This window comes from Ceratotherium simum, chromosome 9, assembly GCF_057802395.1.
Source record: "Ceratotherium simum simum isolate JZ-2026a chromosome 9, ASM5780239v1, whole genome shotgun sequence".
NCBI lineage: Eukaryota > Metazoa > Chordata > Mammalia > Perissodactyla > Rhinocerotidae > Ceratotherium > Ceratotherium simum.
In genome coordinates this window covers 76,340,134-76,361,933 of record NC_141908.1, presented here as the reverse complement: position 1 = coordinate 76,361,933, position 21,800 = coordinate 76,340,134, and the positions used below count along the sequence as shown (strand labels likewise).

At 41.3% G+C, this 21,800-nt stretch overlaps 1 protein-coding gene across 8 annotated transcripts in view; it reads right to left on the bottom strand.

Moving 5' to 3' along the window:
* The window catches only part of SPATS2L (spermatogenesis associated serine rich 2 like), a 166,614-nt gene that overhangs the window by 96,673 nt on the left and 48,141 nt on the right, over positions 1-21,800 (bottom strand). The window contains exon 1 of one of the 8 annotated variants that reach the window (XM_087435557.1): positions 4,421-4,601. The exons of 6 other annotated variants lie outside the window; for them this stretch is intronic. The gene's annotated coding sequence lies outside the window, so the exon portion shown is untranslated. Of the gene's footprint in view, positions 1-4,168; positions 4,249-4,420; positions 4,602-21,800 lie in introns of those variants that run through there. One more of the 8 variants, XM_087435558.1, reaches the window with a different exon arrangement.

The following is a 21,800-nucleotide window of genomic DNA, read 5'->3' as shown; positions in this document are numbered from 1 at the left end:
GAGAGTGGGAAACAGGACAGGTAAGTTTTGATAGGGAAGCAGCAGAGGCTGCACCCATCTATACCCCTATATGGGGCACCATTAATCCTGATGGGACATCTGGGTAAAGGTTCTAGATTGTCACAGTACAGCATGAGGACCTCAGGTCTCCAGCTGCAGAATAAGAGGTTGAAGTTGTAAGGAAGGAAAAATAACGTTCCCTCTACCCTTCTAAAGGGTAGCTGAGACCCTTGTAATAAGACAGGTTATCAAGAGAAAAACAAACAGAATTTGATTAACACACATAACTCAAGTATACATGGGAGAGACCCAGGGAACAATGAAGAACTCCCGAGGTGGCTTAGAATTCAGGATTAAATACCATCTTAATAAGGAAAGTGGAGGGGAGACGTAGGCCTCTTAGAAGAGAGTAAACGATTTTTAGGAAAGATGAGTGGGTCCTTAGAAGAAGAGATGGGAAGAATGATAGTTTGTGACAAAGTGTGTCTGGGTGTGGTGTCGACTTCTAGTCTCCTCTTCTGTGACGAGAGTCAATCTTCCGTGGTTGATGAAACTCCCGGGGAGGGGATTCAGGACAAGTGAGTTTCTTTTGGAGGATGTATCTTTAGGTAGATGAGGGAGGTCAGAGAAAGCTCTCCCCGCATTTGCTGTTTTCCCAGTGCCTACAGCTCACAATAATCAATATGCCAGAGTGCCATATGTTGGGTTGCATGTTCTGAACTCCTGCAGTCATATTTTGTAGTGCATAGTCTCCACCCTTCAGAGTACATGACTCTGTGTCCTTTGCAGCTTTCAGGTATTACAAGTGTCTAAGAACCCTGGGAGTGACAGGAGCACTCAGCAGCTAAGGTAGCAGAAAGCTGAAAATTCACCTTAAAAAAATGAAAGGCATGGGTGCTGTCTCTGATGTACTAGGCTATCTCTCTGCAAAGATCACCTTTAAACTGGTCAAGGACTAACTGTCCAGTCCCCTCAGCCCAGTCAGGGGTACTTGCATGCCAGGTGAAGAGGGATACAGTGTTTCTTCTGGAAAACTGAGACTTTGCCTAAATTTCACATTATGTAGGCTTTCTGTTGCTTCACTTTTCCATTGCCTAATGTCTCTTCTGTTTTGCACCCTCCTCCTTTTCCCTTGTTAAAAGCAAGACAACAGGCCCAAAATGGAGTCATGTATGCTAAGCCGCACACCACCAAACTGAGACTTAATTGCAGTCTCAGCTCTCCCAGAAATGGAATCTTAAACCAGTCAGTCAGGAATCGCCTGGTCAGCACTAGTTGGGTAATCTGCCAGACTGACCCCCGCCAACCTCTAAAGGAGAGTAACCTTGCAATAACCAACCCGCTTTTTTGCCAGTGTAACTTCCTTGTTCCCACTCCCTTCCGCCTATGAAAGCCTTTCATTTGTACAGCTCCTCGCAGCCCCCTTCTATCTGCTAGATTGGATGCTGCCTGATTCGAATCGATTTTTCCTCAAATAAACTCTGAAAATTTTTAATATGCCTCAGTTTATCCTTTACCTCCCTCAACCCTTTGCAGCTCCTTATCTTGAGGTCTCTTATATTCCCTGTGCTTTAGCTCTTTCTTCTGTGGATTAATTCCCACAGTTTAATCAAAGTTCTTGTGCAGTGCCTGGTTCCTTAGAGGAAAGTTGCTTTAATTATTAGGAATGAGGACACATAAACAATGAAACAGAGAATGCCAACCGAAATAGGAATTTCATATGAAGATACTTACCTAGACTTTTTTGTTTAATTTGGAGGGATAAAAAATCCCAAGGTTGCAATTTTTATTCAAAGACACTTCAATGCACTTTAAATCCACTGTTAGGGCAACTTCACTGAAAAGCATTTTAAGGGCAAATGTCAGAAAAAAATTTCACATTTAAAGGCCCTGGATCTGCCTCTTTTGAAAAGCAAGGTTAGCCTTTAGTTTAGAAATGTCGCTGCCTACTAAGTTCTTTGTGGGGGGAAGAAAGAAAATGGAATGTTTTATTTAAACAGGTCATTAACAGTCAATATCGATTTGAAAAGGCCTGCTTCCAGCAGCAGATAAAGGCTCCTGATCACTTGGAACATGGCTGGAGCACAGCGAGGGCATGAGATGCTGACGCCAGTTTCAGACCTGTGTGGGAGACCGTCTTCACTGAACAGCCTGAGCGCTCGTGGGGGAGGCAGAGTCATCCAGATTGGGCACCCTTGTATACGCTGCACACACAGAGACGGCAAAGAAGAGCACAACGCACACTTTGTGGCAGGCCCAGCTTTGAATTTTCCATTTTAGTACTGGCAAATTCGTATGAATGAAGATTAACCATTTTTGCATGAAGTGCCAAACCACCTCCCCACAGCAGCAGAATGCAAATGGGAGCAAAAGAGCAAAGGACAGCTAGACTAAAGGCAGCAGATCTCCAACACTGCGAGCACAGCAGGAAGGCACACGGCAGGCTCTATTAGCATTCATCTACAGCATGATTTTTCTATTTAATTTGAAATTATTTCATTGCATAGGTCTCTGATGGCTTGAGAATATACATAAATGCCTTTTTCTAAAAGTGCCCCGATGCTGGCTCCTGGAAGGCTCTGCTTCTGATTGCTGGGCTTTCAAGCAAACATGTGTTTCCATAGAGATGTGGGTGACCCGGGCCTGGTGCAAGTACCCACTTGTATCAGCAATTCAATTATGCTCGGTTCTTTTAAAATGTGATGATGTCAGCTCTAGTCTTTAAAACAGGCCCATCCTCAGAGATGCCTCCGGAAAGGCAAAGTGGCTGGTGTGAGGAGGTTTAGAAGAATAGATTCCACCCTCTCCAGGCATGCTGCTCCAGGCTCTCTCCCTGCAGATCACTCTGGCTCGTCCCCATCCCCGCCACTGCCCGCTGAGCAAATCCCAAATCCCAGAGGGGTTTAGACAAAAGATCAAGCACAGTTCTCCACACCCCTGAGCACCAAGTACCTTCCCACCAACTCCCCGAATGCTGCAAAAGAAATCACGTGCTTTCCCTTTCTTTCTTTCCTTTCCCCCAGCTCTTCAACCAGCTATGGGCGATTCCTGCAGAAAGGGCAATGTTTTTACGTATTATTTGACAAACATTTATTAAACGCCTACAGTGTGCCAGGCTCTGTGGGGAAGGCTGGCAAAGGTTACAAAATACACTTACTGAACTCTTACTGTTTACCCAGCACTGCTCTAAGTATTTTCCATGAATGAACTCATTTAATTCTCATAATAACCCTATGGAGTATCCTCATTTTATGGAAAAAGAAATGGAAGCACAGAGAGGTAAGCTACTTACTCAAGTCACACTGCTGGTTAAGTGGCTGAGGTGAGACCTGAACGTGGACCTCCTGGCTCCAGAGTCTTGCCCCCAAAAGAGCTTATATCGTTGGATAGAGACAGATATGTACACAAAAACACAGAAAAGAGCCAGGCGAGGAGGGGGAGTGAAATCAGAGGGTGCACTCAGGAAATCAGAGTTGGAATGGACCTGGCTGAAGGTTCTGAGCAGAGCAACACTGGGCTGTGACGGGCCCGGCTGGCAAGTCTGAGGCCTAGAGCCGCAGAGCAGGAGTTAGAGGCAGGCTCGCAGTTAGAGGGGGTGGGGTGGGGATGGAGGTTGTATGCTTTTTAAAAACTTTTTATAGCATCTTTTTAAGGAAAACACTGCATATTCATCTCCAAAGAAAATATGCATTGTAGTTCTACACTATAATGCTGGACCAGCAAAGAGAAATCCTAACTAAACCTGGCAACCAAAACTATCCATTCATAGGCAACTCTAGGGAAGCTGGTCATTAGTCATGGAATAAACACCCGGGAAAGGAAGCCGTCATCCTTCAGAGCATATTCTAGTTTCAAACCCCTCTGTTCCAACAGACTCACAACATTCCAGTTCATGAAGTCAGAACTCTCCTAGTCAACATTTAATGATTTTCTCAAAGTAGCAGAGAAAGTCAGGCTCTTCCTGCTTCCTTGCTACGTCGCTGGCACTGGCTGGATGAAAACAGTACCAGCTGTACCACCTCCCAGGCACTAAAGAAACACTAGGGGAGGAGGCGGGTGCCTCGACGCCCAGCAGGACAGAACCCACAGGCGGCTGGCCCCTCTCGCTCCCCACCCCCCATTACTGCTCCTCCTAAGGCTTCCCAACAAAAAGTCAACCTCCACTCACTTTGTTAGATCTCCTGGTGCTCCACATCAGCTGTCTCGGCGTCCGGCCAGCTGCTGGCTTTCTCACCAGGCACATAAGCCCTGTTCCCCAGCTGGCCACGGTTATCAACTTGCCTTCACTGTGACCAGTAAGTCATCCCAGTAGTGACGCAGGTAGAGGTAGAAACCCGGGGAGGTGGCAGGACCCTGGGTGTGGCTAAGTAACCCGAACCAGGCCAGTGGCTTCAGCCGCCTAAGGCTTGGAGGGACTCACCTTCTGAGAAAGTGCTTGTTCCCTTTCTGTAAAACTGCCCAGTGCTTTTGCCTTCAGGCCCCTGTTAGGGAATGTCCCGGTCTTCATCCTTCTCATCTTGGGGAAAGCATGGCTGTAAGACTGAACTTGCAAACTTTACACAGACTGCCACAGACGCTAAGGGACAGTACAGGCTGGGACTGCAGTCATCATTCCAAAGGGCAGTTTCTGAGCATGGTCATCCGCGAACGGCTTCTAATCTTCCGGCGACACGAGCAAGGGCATTATCAATCAATCAGCAAACATTCCCAGTGCTGCACCCCGGGCTCGCTCTCTCCCCTCCCACTTCTAAAGCCTGTTCCTGGTTCTAGATGGAACTGGAAGCATCTCTTAGCTAATTTTGCACTACGTGAATAATGTACTACCATATCCAGGGGTATACCTATTTTATCAGGGTCATGCTCTCAACGGAAAGAATGATGTTCTCATGTGAACACTCAGTCTTCACTAGTGAAAAGCTAGTGTGAGGAGCATGGGGCTGGGCATAACCACAGAGAGACAGAGTGGACAGGCTTTCTTACCTGTCAGGCCTGCTCTACCGACAGGCAAGCCCTATATATGTGACCTCTGTTTGCTGGTTTGATTTTTTTTTTAAAACTAACAACTAAGTTCAACATGTTCTTAGAAAGGCACTGTTTCTCTTTAGGGCCAGGCCTCTCTTGGTCCCCACCGTCAGAGCCCATCTCGATAACCACCCACGGCAAAGTCAGCCAGGAGGCCCCTGCAGCCGGCTCCAGGGCTCAGGTGTCTGCATTAACCAAGGTGCCTCTGTCACCAAGCACAGCATCTTGGGCCCTTAAAGATAGCAAAGAGGAAATACTGCCTATCTTCTGGGATTCAGATTCTTCCTTATCCTCTCATGATAGAAAATAAGTAATTACAGTTTACCAAGTTTGAATCCCAACTCTGCCTCTTACTAGTTTTAGGAGTTGAGCAAGTAACTCGACCTCTCCATGCCTCCATTTCCTCACCAGTAGAAGGATAATAATAGTAACTCCTTCAGAGGGTGGTAACAAGGATGAAATGAGTTCATATTTGTAAAGTGATTACAACAGCGCTCAGTACACAGTACGTGTTATAAAATAGATATAAATAGATAAGTCATCTCATTAGATTCCTCCATAGCCTGTGTGGTTGCTTTCCTACTGTCCTCATTTTGCAGGTGAGAAACTAAGCCGTAAGAGGTTACGGTCATGCATCTGGCCAGGGATGGAGCTGGACCTTGAAACACAGCCTTCTGACCACAAATTGCCCTAATATGGCTACACCTTTTCCTCCCCACTGCCGCTGCCACCTTATGGGAGGACCAGGGCAACCCCAGAAAGGTGTGGGTGGCAGCCCATGGCTAAAGCGTTGTTAAGAGAGGTGTAAACTCTCAGGGCTCTGTCTATGTCCACAGGGTCAGCCGTTTTCCATATTCTTAAAACGTCAGCACAAGCAAAAGTAAATCCTAAACTATAATAATACCCCTTCCCTGCAGAATGGCTTGGAAACCCACACCAGGTCACAGTTTCTTACCTTGTGGCTGCCAGATGTGATCAGTGTTCTAGTGACCAAATTCATAGATAAGGTATTGTCCTTAGAGGACAATAAACAGTTACGACATAGAAAGAGCAAAGGTCAAGTAAGTCTTAGAGGTAATCAGAGAACAACCTAAAAAATAATAAATCTCCTTCACACATTCTGATTTCAGGTAATTGTATCAAGATGGACAAAAGAGAGAATTAATGATTTTAATACCCTGGAGTTTATTCTAATGCAATCACAGATAATAAAAACTCATTTTGACCATTTTATGATATGCTCAAAATACTAGAGGTCATATTTACCATCTTAGTGAATTTTCTTTCCATTTCTAACTGTAATAAAAAATAGAAATTTGTCACCTGAAACATGCTGTGAGAGGAAAATAAATACTTTAAAAGTACTTCAAATATACAAGATATTAACAGATCTAATGAATTACAAAAAGAACTTCCCTTTAAAAAGCCTGTCTCTGATAAATTCCGTTTCTTCTTTCTCTTTTCCAAAGTACCTAGTATAATGCCTCTGACATGTGGAAAAAGAGGAATAAATGTCCTCCCATTTTATTTTTCCTTTCTTGGTCACAATGAGTCTTTAATAATTTACTCCCCAGTTTTCAACATCTAGTACTGGGTTATCCCTTTAAAGGCCCCCATTAAAACCAGCACTGTCAAATGCTGTTCTAGCCACATCACTTTACACACCCTCCAATCACCCCCGCAGCCTCCTCCTGGCCACATCTCCAACCCTGCAATGTTTTAGTCGTTCTCAGAGTCGTGGTCTTATCATGAGCACCGAAGACCTCCACTTCTTCCCACACTGGACCCTATGTATCCCATCTCTTTAACCAGGTAACTTCCTCAATAGCTTCTCCTTATTTTATTTCTTCTTAACGCAGTGCCTTGTATTCAGGATAACCAGGTCACGAGACTAGGCCCCTAGCTCCTTTCCATCAAAGCCTACACTCTGTCCAAAAGAGAAAGACTGAAATGTTACCCTTTCTGTGGAGTATGAAAAAATAACTGGTTTCCACCCAACAGTAAACACATTTAACCACTAACCTCACTATTGTATTCCCCTGCGACTCCACCCACAGACAGGGGGTTTATTGCTGTAGACGCCCATATGCACACCAAGGGCTCCCTGTACTCCTTCTTCTGGCCTGCCCGCTGACTCCTCTAGTTTACAGCAGAAAAGCCTTGAGGGCAGACACCACTCCTCTCTGCTTTGCACTGGGCTCCAGCCTGTGCCATGGCTCAACTCACATTGGGGAAAGTACCAAATGCTGACGATGGTCTATGAGCCTTAGCAATATGTAGTTTAATCTCTTCCAAATCATTTTTCTAAAAACTGAATGAATCAAAACTGGTTTTTGTAAGGTAGTTCAAATATTGTACATGCCTCTCAAATAAATATAATATCATATATTATTTCCCTTTGGAAGACTTTCTGTTAGTAATCCAATCTACCTTAAAGCAATTTTGAGGTATAAAGTATTATGTTTTGATCACTTGTTTGGTGAAACAGACCTCTCTCTCACACCTTTAATTCCATTTATACCCATTCTTGGCAGACCAATAGAGACGACCAATCAAGGTGGTCTGATTTTTTACCAATGCTAAAAATTTCATTATCCAGCTGCAGAACGTGTCTTTTGAGTGTGCTCCTCATGGGCTGGACACACTTGTGGAGGGACGTCCACATGTGTGTCCCTGTGGGAAATGATACTCAATTCCTCTTCTTGAGGGGTGTATTTTGTGGGGCCTGGGAGGTGTCAGAGCCAAGAGAAATAAGAATGCCAGTAACAGAATTTTAAGCAAATCATTCTGAAATAACTACAAGATATTTATAAAAGGGGCTTCCAAAGGGGTGAGATGGCTTTAACGTAGGTGGATTTAATCAGAGAGGCCTTCTGAGAGGAAGTGCTCTTTTGTGCCGCTCTGAGGCAGTCCTGGCAATGAAGGCAATGCTATTTCAGGTACCTCAGTAAGAGCAAGACTGAAGACTCTGCCAGAAACAAGGAAGTCACGTGTGAGGTCAGAAAGAAAACTTATCTGCGTAGGGCACAGAAGTCAATCAATAATTATTTATTGGGGGTCCACCGTGTGTCCTGGCTAGATGCAATGTGTGTAGCTAATTGTAGTGCTATTTAATTTTAAGATTGGCTCCTGAAGGGAGATAAGATTAGCAGGCAGTACGCAGTCAGATGACAGCAGAAGGCAGTGTGTGAAAAGGTGTTAAATGGTGTGGTTTCAATTACATGCTTGTCCTGTTCGTAATGCAGCAAAGAGATAACATCCTTGTTTCGTTTTCCTTTTAGCAAATGGGAGAGTTCCTTCTCATCCCCACCCCACTCCAATTCTCCACCCCACCCCACTGTCAGTGTTGGCTACAAGGTTCTGAAACTAGCCCCAATTTTCTCTGTTATTCTTGAAATGCTGAATCGAAAACTGGATCTTTTTTTTTTTTAACCATTTCAACTTGATGCAACTTGATTCTTTGTCCTTTTAGTTTTGCAAAAACATACACTTTAATCTGACTAATATTAAAGGCTCTAAAACAAATGAAAGCTACGTAGCTGAATTTCACTTAGCTGTAGGGAAACAACGCATAAATTACATTAGAGATTTCATTTGGTTTTATTTTTACCTGGTTTTACATCCTGGGAGATGACCAACAGCTAATATTATATAATTTACCAAACTCAGTCTTGAAGAAGAGATAACCAGACACTGAAAAGACACTCTTATTTGTTTTACTAAATGCTTCTTTTAAAAATATGAGGAAGTATTAATGAGGGAAAATGTCTTCGAAAATTAATCAATTTAAAAAAAAATCTATTTCTGAATGGCTACTAGCCAGATTTAACTTGGTTTCATTTTTCATTTCAAGCATTGAAACCATATCTGACTAGACAGAATGAGCCCACTCTAGACACTTCATGGAAAACGTGGGGTAAGGATGAGGAAAGACTACAAAGACTACATAATGGTCACAATTTTAGCCTGGTTTTTAAAAAATCCTGAAGCCATGCCGCATGATGGATAAAAAGAAATCTAGCTCTAACAAAGCATTCTCCTTCTTCAAACCTCTGAGTAATCAGCCTCTTGCTTTACAAAGACTTCTCATGTCTGTGGACACCGCCATGCCTTTAGCGATAGCTGTCATATACCGAGGGCATTCATTCATTCATTCACTCATTCAGGATCCACTTAGCAAACACTTCCTGGGCCCCTCCTCTGCGCCTAGCACTGGCCCAGCGCTGGGGAAACAGAGAACAAAACAGACCCCCTCAGGCCCACGCTGGGTGATTGTCTCTCTTAATGTCCATTTCACGGAGTCCTCACAGTGCCCCTGCAGGGTAGGTACTGTCATCTCCATTTTACAGACGAGGGAACCAGGCATACAGAAGTGAAGGCCAAGGTCCCAGAGCCAGTTCCCAGCCAGGCTGGGACTCAAACCTCCGACACCGACTCCAAGCTTGTGCCTATTCCGCCTGTCTGCTGCCACTGCTCTGCTTCAACGCAAATAAAGGGACTCGGTCAAAAAATTATTTTCATTCCAATTGAGAAGTCTTAGTGTTTACAAGAATTAGAATCAGAAATGTAAAGGAGGCTTGAAAAAAGTCAAATGGGAAGGAAAAGTATCAATGGGAAGAAGAACAATGTTTTCTCACTGTTTTCAAGTTTGCTCTCCACTCCTCAGGAACACATTTTCCCATCCCATTTTCCATAGTCTTGCTCAACCTTTACTTGCTATCTCCTCATGTTCCCCTCCCTTTCTTCCGGTTACATCTGGTGTCTTTAGATGGCTGGAGAAGTGTCTTAGCAGGTAGGGAGTCTCCCGTCACAGAATTTGTTCAAGCAGAGGCTGGATGACCACTTAGTGGGATGCTGGAGAGGAGATTCACTTACAGTTCAGGAAGACGGGGGACCTCTGGGTCCTTTGTAACTCCAGGATCTCACAAGGGGAAACAACATAGTTTTGTAAGTTTTCCTTTCTCAACTCTAAGTTTCTCATTTTGCCTTATTGTCTGAAAGCTTGAAATGAAAACTGAAACCAAGTTGGGTCTAACTGATACTTACTAGGCATACTCCCAGAAGTGAATTATTTCCTTTGGGCTTTTTGTGCCTAGGATTCTGAGATAGTCATGGAAAAGAGCCTGCAGGTCCAGAAATGCTTCCAAATATATGGCTTTGTTGGAAAATAATTAGTGACTTACCACTGAAGCAAAATCTAAAGAAACTGTCACCAGGAAGGCACACACAAATACCTTCTAACTTAGATTTTTTATTTTATCTGGTCCATAACTCATCTATCTCCCATGGAAAGCATCTCCAGGTCTCAACCCCCCTACAGTCCTGCAAGCTGGTGCAGCTTCAACACTCAACTCAACGTCCATCCCTCACTACTTATTTCACAGAGAGAGGTCTAGTAACTGTCCAAGATTCTGGAATCTTGGAGTTACAAGGGACTCAGAGGTCTCCTATCTTCTTGACCTATAAATGAACCTCCTCTCCAACATCCTCACTAAGTTGCCATCCTGCCTCTGCTCAAACAAATGCCATGATGGAGATTCAATGCCTCCTAACATAGCTGCTTCTGCACAAGACTAATTGCGAGTAAATTCCTAGATAAAACCACCTTCCTGTAACTTTCCATGCAATGCTCCTAGTTCTGCCTTCAGACACTCCACAAATCTGACCACCCTTCCAAAACTCTCAAATTTGTCTTAAGCATGCTTTCGCTGTTCTAGTACAGAACCATTCATAGAATCACAGGATGTTAAAGTCAGAGGGGACTTCACAGATCCCTAAATTATTCTGTGGATAAGACATTTTGTATCGTCAGAACTTCAGAACTTTATTTTGGAGAGTGCACTCATTCCTCACGTGACATAGTGTTGAGTCTTCTCACTCTGACATGATATCTAGATCTATATAAACATATATATATATATATATTCATTCCATGGCTTTATTCTTTTTTTATTACATCCTAAAATTGCATTTTGTTGATAATCACATCACATTATACATTGTCATAATGAGCCTATATTAAATGAAACCCCCAGATGTCCTCATTTGATCCATTAGTAAGTCCCATTTCCCAATCTTCACTTTAGCAGTTGATTTTTTGGGGAATTTAAGTGCATGAGTTTATATTGGCTCAAATTAATTTTGTCGTATTAATTTGGCCAATTTCTCCAGCATATTATTAGAGTTCTTTGGGATACCAAATCTATAACTTTCCACTTTACTTTCTGTTGTACATTTAACTTTGGTCATTTACAAATTGACAGATATTATTTATGTAACTTATTTCATTAAGCAAACAGTATGGGCTTGAATCTCAGCTCTGCCACCTAAGAACTGTGTGACCTTGAGGAAGTTACTTAAAGTCTCTGTGTTGTAGTTTACTCATTTATAAGGTGGAGATAAAAGTATTGACTGCATAGGATTATTGTAAGGATTAAATAAACTAATACTATAGAGTAAAAGAACAGTGTTTGATACATGAGTTCAATAGATGTCTGTTATTTCTATTATTTTCATCAAATTCTTCATCATTCAAGTCATTGATAAAGAGAGATTTAGAATAAAACAGGTAGCTGTCTAGAGATCATCCATTCATTAGCACTGTTTGGGTTTGGTTATACAAACCTAGTTGTGAATCCACTTAATTATTCTGTTATTCAGTTCATATTTCTTCATTTAATCCATAATGAAATCTTGAGATATTGTGAAAACTGCCTTGATGAAACTCACATACACTCTATCTACCACATTTTCTTCATCTTGCATTCCAGTTACTCTATTGAACAGGAAAACAGGAAAATTATTTAGTCCCACTTGACTTCTTGTTGGTGCTTAATGATTATCACTTTCTTTTCTGAGTGTTCTCAAAGTTGCAGAATAAATTTTAGAATTTTGCTGGGATTTTATGTTTTCTCCTTTTGTTAATTTCCAGGCTTTTGGGTGTTTCTCCATTTGCTGATATTCCCCCAAGATGGCTGACTGGAGTGAGAGAGTCACAGATGTGAGGGTTCTCAGGCATGTGGATAACACCTGGGCCAGGAGACCCCAAACCATGGTGAAGGGCTAAGGATCTAGTATGATGCCACTGGGGCCTCAATTCCCTGTTATTCACATTTTGTTTTACCCTTACCAGGTGGGAAATCACGATCCCTGATTAAAAGGCAAGAGTAAGAAGAAATGAATAGTCCTTTGTTTTTCTCATCAGAGGTCCTATCCCATTCTTGTCTTCTTTCCTACAAAAGTAAAACTAAATTCTACAATAAAAAATATGATAAAAATAGTATTCTAGTCTTGACAGAAATTAAAGTATGTCATTATCAAAAACAGGCACAACACTCTCGACATCAGAAGTATTCCAGTTTTCTATGTCTGGCTTATTCTGTCACCTTCATTTTCTGTAGGATTGTTCCTTGCCAGCTTTTTAAGTCTCTTTTGTTGTTTTTAGAATTTTTTACATACTTCAGCTCACTCTGGACTCTAGGCTTCCTGACACTATTCTAATGGAATTATCTTTCTCTTTGGTATTTGTTCTTGGTTATTTGCCTCTCTTTGCATTCTTTTTTAAATGGTCTTTTATATTTTGAGTTAACTTGAGAACGCCCTTTGCAGCCACAACCATCTCTCTTGCTCATTTTTTAGAACTTTCAAACTTCTAATTCTAATGATTCAAAAAATTGTGGACTGTTAAACTTGGAATATGTGCGCATTATCTTTGATAATTTGGAAAAATATTCATGATTATGTTATCAGGATTTCATTATTGTTTATTGCTTAATTCATTATATATGTATATAATAATGTGTGTATGTGTGTATAATTTATTGGGAATCAGCTATGTGCAAGTACTGTCTTATTTGCTGGGATAACAAAGATAAACACAATGGTTGCAGTCCTGCCCTCTTGAAGCTCAAAGTTTCATAATAAATAGAGATGAGTACAAAGGCAATGAAATCCAGCACAACATCGGACTTCAGAAGGGAGGTTTGAGGAGCTTTGGGAGCTCACAGAAAGGGCCCTAATCTGAACTTACGGATTGGGTTTCTCATTTCTTTAGTCATCTTCTCTTTTAGAGTCTCAGGCTATAGAATCATATCTACTTCTTCTCTGAATATTTGAAATTTCCTTCCTAAAGTCTGTAGTACATATCTGACTATATCCATCATCTGCTCCTTGGTTATCACAAAAGCTAAAATGACATGGCCACAATCTTCCAAGTGCTTGGCACATAGCAGAGACTCAATAAATATTTATTGAATAAATGGATAACTATTCCTTGCACTTCTTTTTCACTAACCAATCTCTTCTTGGTTAAAATTAGATCCAACAAAGCAGTTCCCTTCATTTCCTTTACCTTCCTAGAGATGAAAATGTCAGTGAGGTAAATTGGTACCTGAGACCCTGTTTTCATTTAAACATGAATAAGACTTCTGGCAGATGCCCAAATAGCTTAAGTCTCTCATCACTCTTACTGGTTCCCTTTGCATCACTTTTGTATGGTATATCAGAAGTAAATTATACCCATGCTTGATATGGTTAGGTGGTCTAAGTTCATTTATTCACTCAAAACTATTTATTGAGTGCCTACTAAGTGCAAGGAGCTGTTCTGGGCACTGTATTTTTTTCTTCCTCCTTCTAACTTCACCAAGCATGTGTTCTCTCTTGGGTTTTTGGATACTCACACTTCTGCCTCCCCTAGAACATCTGGATTCCTGCTCCATGGGAACAACTCATTTTCCTTCTGTTTCTTCTCTGTCAAAAATTCTGCCACTGACCAACTTTTTTTAACTGTAGATTAGTTAAAACAGGATTTCTCAATCTTTTGATAATGAAAACTTTTATTTTCCTATAATCCTATTTGAAATATCAAATTAAGTACAGTAACTTAAAAAAACAGAGCTATGAGACAAAGTACTACATTGTTTATAAACTACATCCCTTACCACCCACCATTAAAAATCACTGATCTTAATGACAGAAATAATTGACATTTTAAAAGAATACAGCCAAATTTATATTATTATTCAGTTGATCATCAACACGACCAGGAACTTTTAGGATGTGAACTTTAATTTATATATCCATAGACCCTACGTGTAGCATAAAAATGGGAATTCACTTTCAAGACTAGGACATGTAAATATGAGCATTACTTTCTTAAATTTTTTATCTACTTTTTGCAAAGTAATCTATAATCAAGTGCAAAAGCTGTCCCCCAAATAAACCACCACAATTTATTTTCCATGTGAAATAAAGATATACTCTTATTTTCTTTAGTATAGATTTTCCTGAAAGTCTCTGTACCAAGTATTTGAGTCATCAAATCATTTTCACTGGCTGTGACTTGAGCTCACAGTAACTTGTCAGTAGAGAACAACAAATCCATTTGTCTTTGGTGTTTTCCTGATGTGCTGCTAACAGACTGTGCTCCGTCCACACAAGGTCACGGCCACCTGACCTGGAAGTGGCTTTGCTGAGTCAGGAGGTCAAAGATCATCATGGATTGCTAAATAAGCAACAATACATGAAAGTAATGGAGAGAGAGGAAAAAACCCCAACAGTAAGCAGCTTATAAGCTAGGCCAAATACAGTTTTGTCCAAAGATAAAAGAAATTCTGCATTGGGCAAGAAAACTTTCAATTAAGAACAGAGACTAAAAATCATTTGTAATGAGTTTACGTGGAATACGGATGCTTTATCCCATCAGGTATATCATTTCAATAATATTCATCAAATTCAATAATATTGATCAAAACTTTGCAGTCAGGTTAAGAAGTAATTTTTGAAAAAATTTCTATTTTCAAGTCTTGAATTAGTCAGAATTACCAGGAAATATAGAGCAAATTTTGGGAAAAATTAATTGCATCTATAGAAACTCTTAGTAAATTTCTACTTCAGATTATTACATACAATATATTAATGGAATATCTAAACATGTTTAATTTACTAGCAAGAAGTACCTGAGACATGGTAAGATTCTGATTCATAGGATAATAAGACTTGGAAATGTAGAAGGAAGCAAGCTCCAAAATGTATAAGCTCAAATACAATCTTGAAGCTTAACATGGATTCCTTCCCCAGGGAGTTAACCTCGCGGACACCATGTGTGAGCTACTGTAATGGTTTACATTTGACAGTCACACTTTTACTGCTGCCATGTTAGGAGTTCTCTCTTTTCCTTATATTTTCATATCAAATATTCCATATTTAATATATGGTATTATGTCTATTACCAACTCAAGTCCGTGGATAATCAGAAAAATCTGCAGATTTTTTTATTTGATTCTGTTGTTCTCATCTAATAGTTTATTTAATTACCTTCACTTGAAATTCTTAGTACAGCAAAAGGTTTCATTAACTCCCTCTAGGTAAAAACAGATGGACATAAGAACAAAAAAATAGACATAAACAGAATTTATTATTTTCTCAGGCTTAAAATGCTCCTTTTGGATGTGCCAATCAATGTAAATGAAGAGAGTATCCTGCAGAAAATAAACCCTTGGGTCAAGGACAGAAATATCAACACAAGAACAGGTGTAAAATCTGTTGACCATTAATGTATATAAGTAGATGGAGCGAAATAATCAATCCACATTCAAGAAATGAAGTCCATAGCAATGCTCCCAGCTTATCATTTACAAAATACGATGGTTGATTTATGGTTTCTGGATGGCTAATGAGTTGCATTAGAATCCCAGTATGTTCATGTTTGAAAAGAACTTCATATCATCGCAATGAAATTTTTATTTTTGTAAATGAGGAAAACTGAGGCCCTGGCATATAAGGAACTTGTCAAAAGTCACACAACTAGAAAGTGGCAGGGCCAGGACTTGAATATAGGTCTTCCATTCTCTATTCATTCAAGAAAATTTCATTGAGCACTTCCCATATACATAGACTTGTGCCAAATACTAGGTAGAGGAATAATGAATGAACTACGGACTCTGGCCTCAGAGAACCCTGATTCTGGTGAGGGTTACCAGACAAGTAGACAGGACACAAGTTGACAAGTTATTATAGAGAAAGTATAAGGTTTTATTAGAGCACTTGGGGGAGTGGTAAATTACCAAGATCAGGAGGGTCAAGGAAAGCTTCCAGATGGATGTGAGATCTAAGCTGGGCCCTGAATTAGCCAGATGAATGGGGTATGGTCAAGCGGGAAGAAAGCGGAAGAACACGGTCTCAGTGGAGGGACAAGAATACACCAAAGCCCAGATGCAAAAGAGATTCAGGGCAGACTGAGGTGTTCAGTATCCCTGGAACCGAATGAAGCGAGAAGAAGAGATGAATCTAGAGAGAAAGAGTTCTGTGACTCAGGTAATGGAGCCTCAACTTTATCCTGAGGGTAGCAAGTAGTCCCTAAAGGGTCACAAGCAATGAGCGAAATGGCCAGATACATATTCCAGAAAGAACACACGGCAGTGCAGATCAGATTGGTGTGGAGGGCAAGAGAAATCTGTGAGCCCTTGATATTGGAAAGGGGCTGTCCTGGTCCTTAGAAAGAAAGAAATACCCTAATAATAAAGACGTCAGCTTTCTGGTTGATTCACCATCCATATTAAAACTTTGTTAGCCTGAGTACATCACTATAGAGTGTGGGCATCTCTGAGCTCACAGGAATAGTCCAGTGTATGGACCTCAAAGACTAAAAGCCAGGCTTTGAAATATGGCATCAACCGAAAAGTTCTGCCTACACCCCTGAGTCACACTGCCATCCTAGCCAAACCATATGGCTGCCACCCTCCCTGAGCCCAGGATCCTTACCCGTAAATGGGGGTAATACTATCTATCTATTTCATAGTGATGTTGTGAGGAAACTCTCCCTTCCTCCGCAGGAAATGAGAGTAATAATATCTGCTTCACAGCGTTGCTGTGAGATTAAAGACAACATATGTAAACACACAAGAGTTTTAGCACTTGGGTTGTAGGAATACAATTCTGTTGGTTTCTTTTCCTGTGATAATGCAAAAGCTGTTCTCTGTGAAAATAACTGACTCAACAAAGAGAGAAAAACCTGTGGCCTTCACTTCATTTACACCAGGCTCTACCCAACTGACTTAATGAAGCAAGTCAGTGAATGTTCGTTCCATCGTGAAGATTCTCATTTTCAGCAGGATCTTAGTCATAAAAAAACAAGAATGAAAAACACACACACACACACACACACACACTTTCCCTAAGTTAAGAAAACAATACACCCAAGGTCATTCTTCCCAGCCCAGTCAGGCTCTAACATGGAATAACTCTCTCTCTGGTATAGCAGCCCCACCTGGGGCTCCCCCTCCCTCACTGGGGTGCTCGGCAGCTGGCCTCTCTCTCCTCTCGGCTGCTGCTGGGAAGATCCCTCCCCCACCTCTCCACAGACCCACCCAGGCCTCAGGCTCTTCTTCAGACTGGGCAGAGCAGGAGAAGAGAATAAGGGGAGAGAGCGCTGGCAGAGCGCGCTGAGAGTTGGCAGTACAGGGAAGGCACTGAAAGGAACTTCCCACAGTTGAAATATAAAATCAATACACGATGAATCTGAAGAGAAATCTACAAAGTCCCCTCAAAGTGACAGGGCCGGTGTAAAACTTGATGTTGTCTCTGACATAATCAAAGACAGAAGTCTATCAGCAACCTAAACGTGGTCCAAGCGCACTCAGACGCAAGCCTAGCTGGCTGAACACTGGCAAGGCCAGGATATGTCACTCTGCCCCCATGCTAGGTACTTCTCACAGATGATTTTATTTAATGCTTACAACAAACCTGCGACATCGATCATTCTATTCTTCTCATTGAACAGGAAACTGAGTGTATAGTTTTCTATTGCTGCTGTAACAAATTAGCATAAAGTTAGTGGCTTTAAAGAACACAAATTTATCATCTTACAGTTCTATAGGGCAGAAGTCCAACATGGATCTCACTGGGCTAAAATCAAGGTGTCAGTAGGGCTGTGTTCCTTCCAGGAAGCTCCAGAGGAGGATCTGTTTCCCTGCCTTTTCCAGATTCTGGAGTCTGTCCACATGTCTTTAGCTCGTGTTCCCCTCCCCCTATCTTCAAAGCCAGCACTGTAGCATCACTCTGACCATTCTTCCATAGTCACATCTCCCTCTCACTCTGACCTCAGCCATAATATCTGATTTTTCCACTCCCCAAGAACCAATTTTCAATTTGGGGGCAATACGGCCCCTGTTGAGAATGCACCATCTATTCAAACAGAACAATAATATTGAAGGAGAACCTGTTAGTATGGATCTTCCACCCAAAGCTCCTGGATTTCTTTTCCTCTACTGCGTACGTAGTGGACTGATTCAAGGCTTCAACTTTGGCCACTGAAATTGGTGCAGGGAAAGTACAGCTTGAGCACTCAACAAATGAGAGTTTTCATCGTTATTATATTATTATTTCTATAACAGACAATAGAAATGTTAAATTTGCATATCAAATAAATGATCAGCCGAGAAACACATTTTAAGTGCAATTTTTAATGACTCCTGTATACTTAAATTAATCCAATACTTAGGTAGAGCTATATACTTATTTTTTTTTCCTGGTTAGAATAATGGATGTCCCTGATCTAATTCTGCCTTGGTTTTTATTACTTTTCTCAATAACAAAAGCCAGGAACAAAATCAGATTTTGCTTCTAGCAGTTTAAATAGATAAAAGTCAGCATGACTGTCAAAATCCAGGTTGGTCTTGTCAGGTTGAGATGAAAACCAGGGTTACATTTGGAAACCATGACTGTGGACACTAACAAGAAAAGCAGCTGGCTAATGAAGTAAACAAATCCAACATGCAAGTCCCACACGGAGTATGGTCAGCACTGTAATCAGCGAAGTGTCTCTTTATGGTTATTGTCCTAGAACATTCTTAAAGTGATGTGGATCTTCCAATGGGGTGGTAGCAGTAGTACAATTTTTTTTACTTTAAATTTTTCATTTACTAGCATTTAAAAAGTTTTATCATTACAGGTCTCAAATATACATGACTGCCCCTTTCAGAGAAGTGTAGCAATGCCTCAGACTAACAGGATGATCTGGGTCAAGGGGCTACAGCGCAGCATGGCTTCTGTAGCCTGAAATCACAGTAACCAAACACAGTTGTGATCTTGGTTTTATACTGAACTTATTTAGTCTGGAAACTGCCCCTAAAGAGTCTATTTTAATTCAGTTGTACAGTAGCAAAAGGTATTCTTGGAGTTAAGCTTCAACTTCTTTCCCAGTAGCAGGGGAGGTGGACCTTATTATTGAGCCCCAGGCCTGAGATCCACAAAGTTGCAACACCAAGCTTATCCAGTAGTCTGGCTTCTATGGCAGAGCAAGATTTTCTCCTATACGTCCTTTCTACACTGCTTACATGGTAAGCATAGCTGAACTCATGGTCAAAAACTGCTTCTCAAGCTGGCTCTCCCAAGCCAGAGGCAGAGCTAACTGCTGTCCCCCAAATCCGTTCTTTCCTTCTTCCTTTAGTAATAGAACTTTGAGGTCCTTCCTGCGTGCATGATCACCCAGCTAAAGGCCACAGATTCCAGGCTCCCTTGCAGCTCAGTACGTTCATGGAGCACATTCATGTAGCATGTTCATGTATGAATGGAAGTGATATGCACAACTTCTCGGTTGTACCCTTAAAAAGAAGGGGTGTGCTTTCCACTTCTTCTTGTCCCTTCTTGCCAGCTAAAGCGTGACAAGACCTTGAAATGGAGGCCATAAAGAGAGATGGCAAAGCAAGAAGATAAGAAGAAGGGTCCCAATCACTGTGGAGGTTCCACATCAGCCTGCACACTTAGACTGTCCATAAGAGAGAAATTGACTTTTACATTTTTAAGCCACTGTTGTCTGGGTTTTATCACAGCAGCCAAATCGGTCTCCTAACTACTGTTTAGTCCAAAAACTTCCTGCACGGACCTTCCTGAAATCTCCAGGATTCATATCTTTGGATTAAGAAGGTTTCTATATCCTAAAGACCTACATATAAATGTCCTAATACACCAAAGAAATCAGAATGGGCAGGTAAAGAGCTGATTTTCAATTACCATTATAGATTTTTTTTAAGCTGAATAATTGGGATAAACATATGGAAGCACATAGAAACCGTCATATAATCCTTTTATTTAGTTTCCACAACTAAAGTAGAATGCAGATAATTGGAAAAGGATGCAGAGAGGTGCCACAGAGAGTATTCAAGGTAAACAAAAACAGATGTATGATGGCATAGGATTGGCTTATCTGGTGGTCAACTTAATATCCCTGTATCAGACAAAGGATGGTGATGGTCTCTTCCACTTTTAAAAATGAAACCATTTTAAATTGAAGCAAGAAAGCCTTGACAGTTTGGAGAAAAGCATTCTCTGAGCTTATGGTTAATCACTTTAATTAGTTATTGAGGGAGGTTGTGAAATCTCTTTCTCTGTAAATATTTAAAAACTGGATAGATTTTAATCTCCCAGAATGTCATGCTAGAGTTCTGCCCTGTGAGGGCAGGCAGGAAGGAGTGAGGATAGCCTAGGTGACCTCAACAAGGTCCCTCACCCAGGGACCAGATGTGCTTCCTACGCATCTCTGTTTCTTTCTCTCTCCCTCTCTTTCCAGAATGACACTAAATCGTTTTCTTACAAGCAATGAGAAACAACAAGCTTTGTTTCTCATGACCATATGCCTTGACCCACGTCTGCTGTTCCATAATGTGCCAGAGGCTGCAAAATTCAATGGTACGTAGGAACAGTGTGTGTGTGTGATGGGGAACAGGGGGATAGACCTAGGAAAAGAGTTTCACAATGTATCCAGATGAGATGGACAGCCACACCGTTCTTTTTACACACACACACACAAACACACAGCCCCATTCTATCCCATTGTTGGGAAATCAGATAATGGACTCTTGGGCAGGGCCATCTAATGGCATCAGGACCCAGGTTTCAGTACAGACACATCTTAGGCCTTCAAGTACACAATTCAAAATTCTGTCAACGGGTTTTATGTGTTTGGCTTGTTCTCTTGGTAAAAGAGAAAAGAGTGCTCTTTTTTAGGGAGATCCATTTGAAACACAAAATCTTATTTATTAGGAGGTGATAAAAGCTGAAACAACAGTGGCATATTTATTAGGAGGGACCCCATATTAAGGGAACACTGCTGACCTCTCTCCACCCCACTCTCTGCTTTCCCAGCCCCAGGAGGGAGTGGCTTATCTCATAGGTGCATTTCAAAGGATAAACTGGGCGTGCCCAGTCAATCCCTCACTCTCCCCATTGATTAGGATCCTTCTGCCTTCTCACCCGCTCTTGGTCAGGCAACTAGCCTTGAGTGTAGGCCCAGCCCGTGGTTGGGAGGAGGGAGGCAGAAAAAGGGCTGTAATTACCCGCTCTGCCTGTGACTGGGTCTGCTTAACGCAGGGTGAAGTATTATCGAGCAGTCCTGGCCCTGATCTAAAGCCACATTTCCCAAGGAGCTGTTATCAAAAATAAAGCTGACGTTTTGATCCCCTCTTGCCTGACTTCTCTATCTCCCAACACTGGCTAGTACCCTGTAGGGGATTAGTAAACAATTTTTGAATGAGAGAAGGAATGGACTTGGGTGGGCCAGTTTGCTAACCTCCTAAAACCTCAACGAAATTGTTCTGAACTTGAGGCTCTCTATATTTTTTGATCATTCACTCCATTAGTAAAAATGCTCATACATGGACCCCCAATATATGTATATTATTTATTTGTACATATTAAACATGTACCTTTGCATCAATATATTATATACTTCATAAAAGACTCTAAAATAGAAATTTGAAAAGATACAAAAAAATGTAAATGTA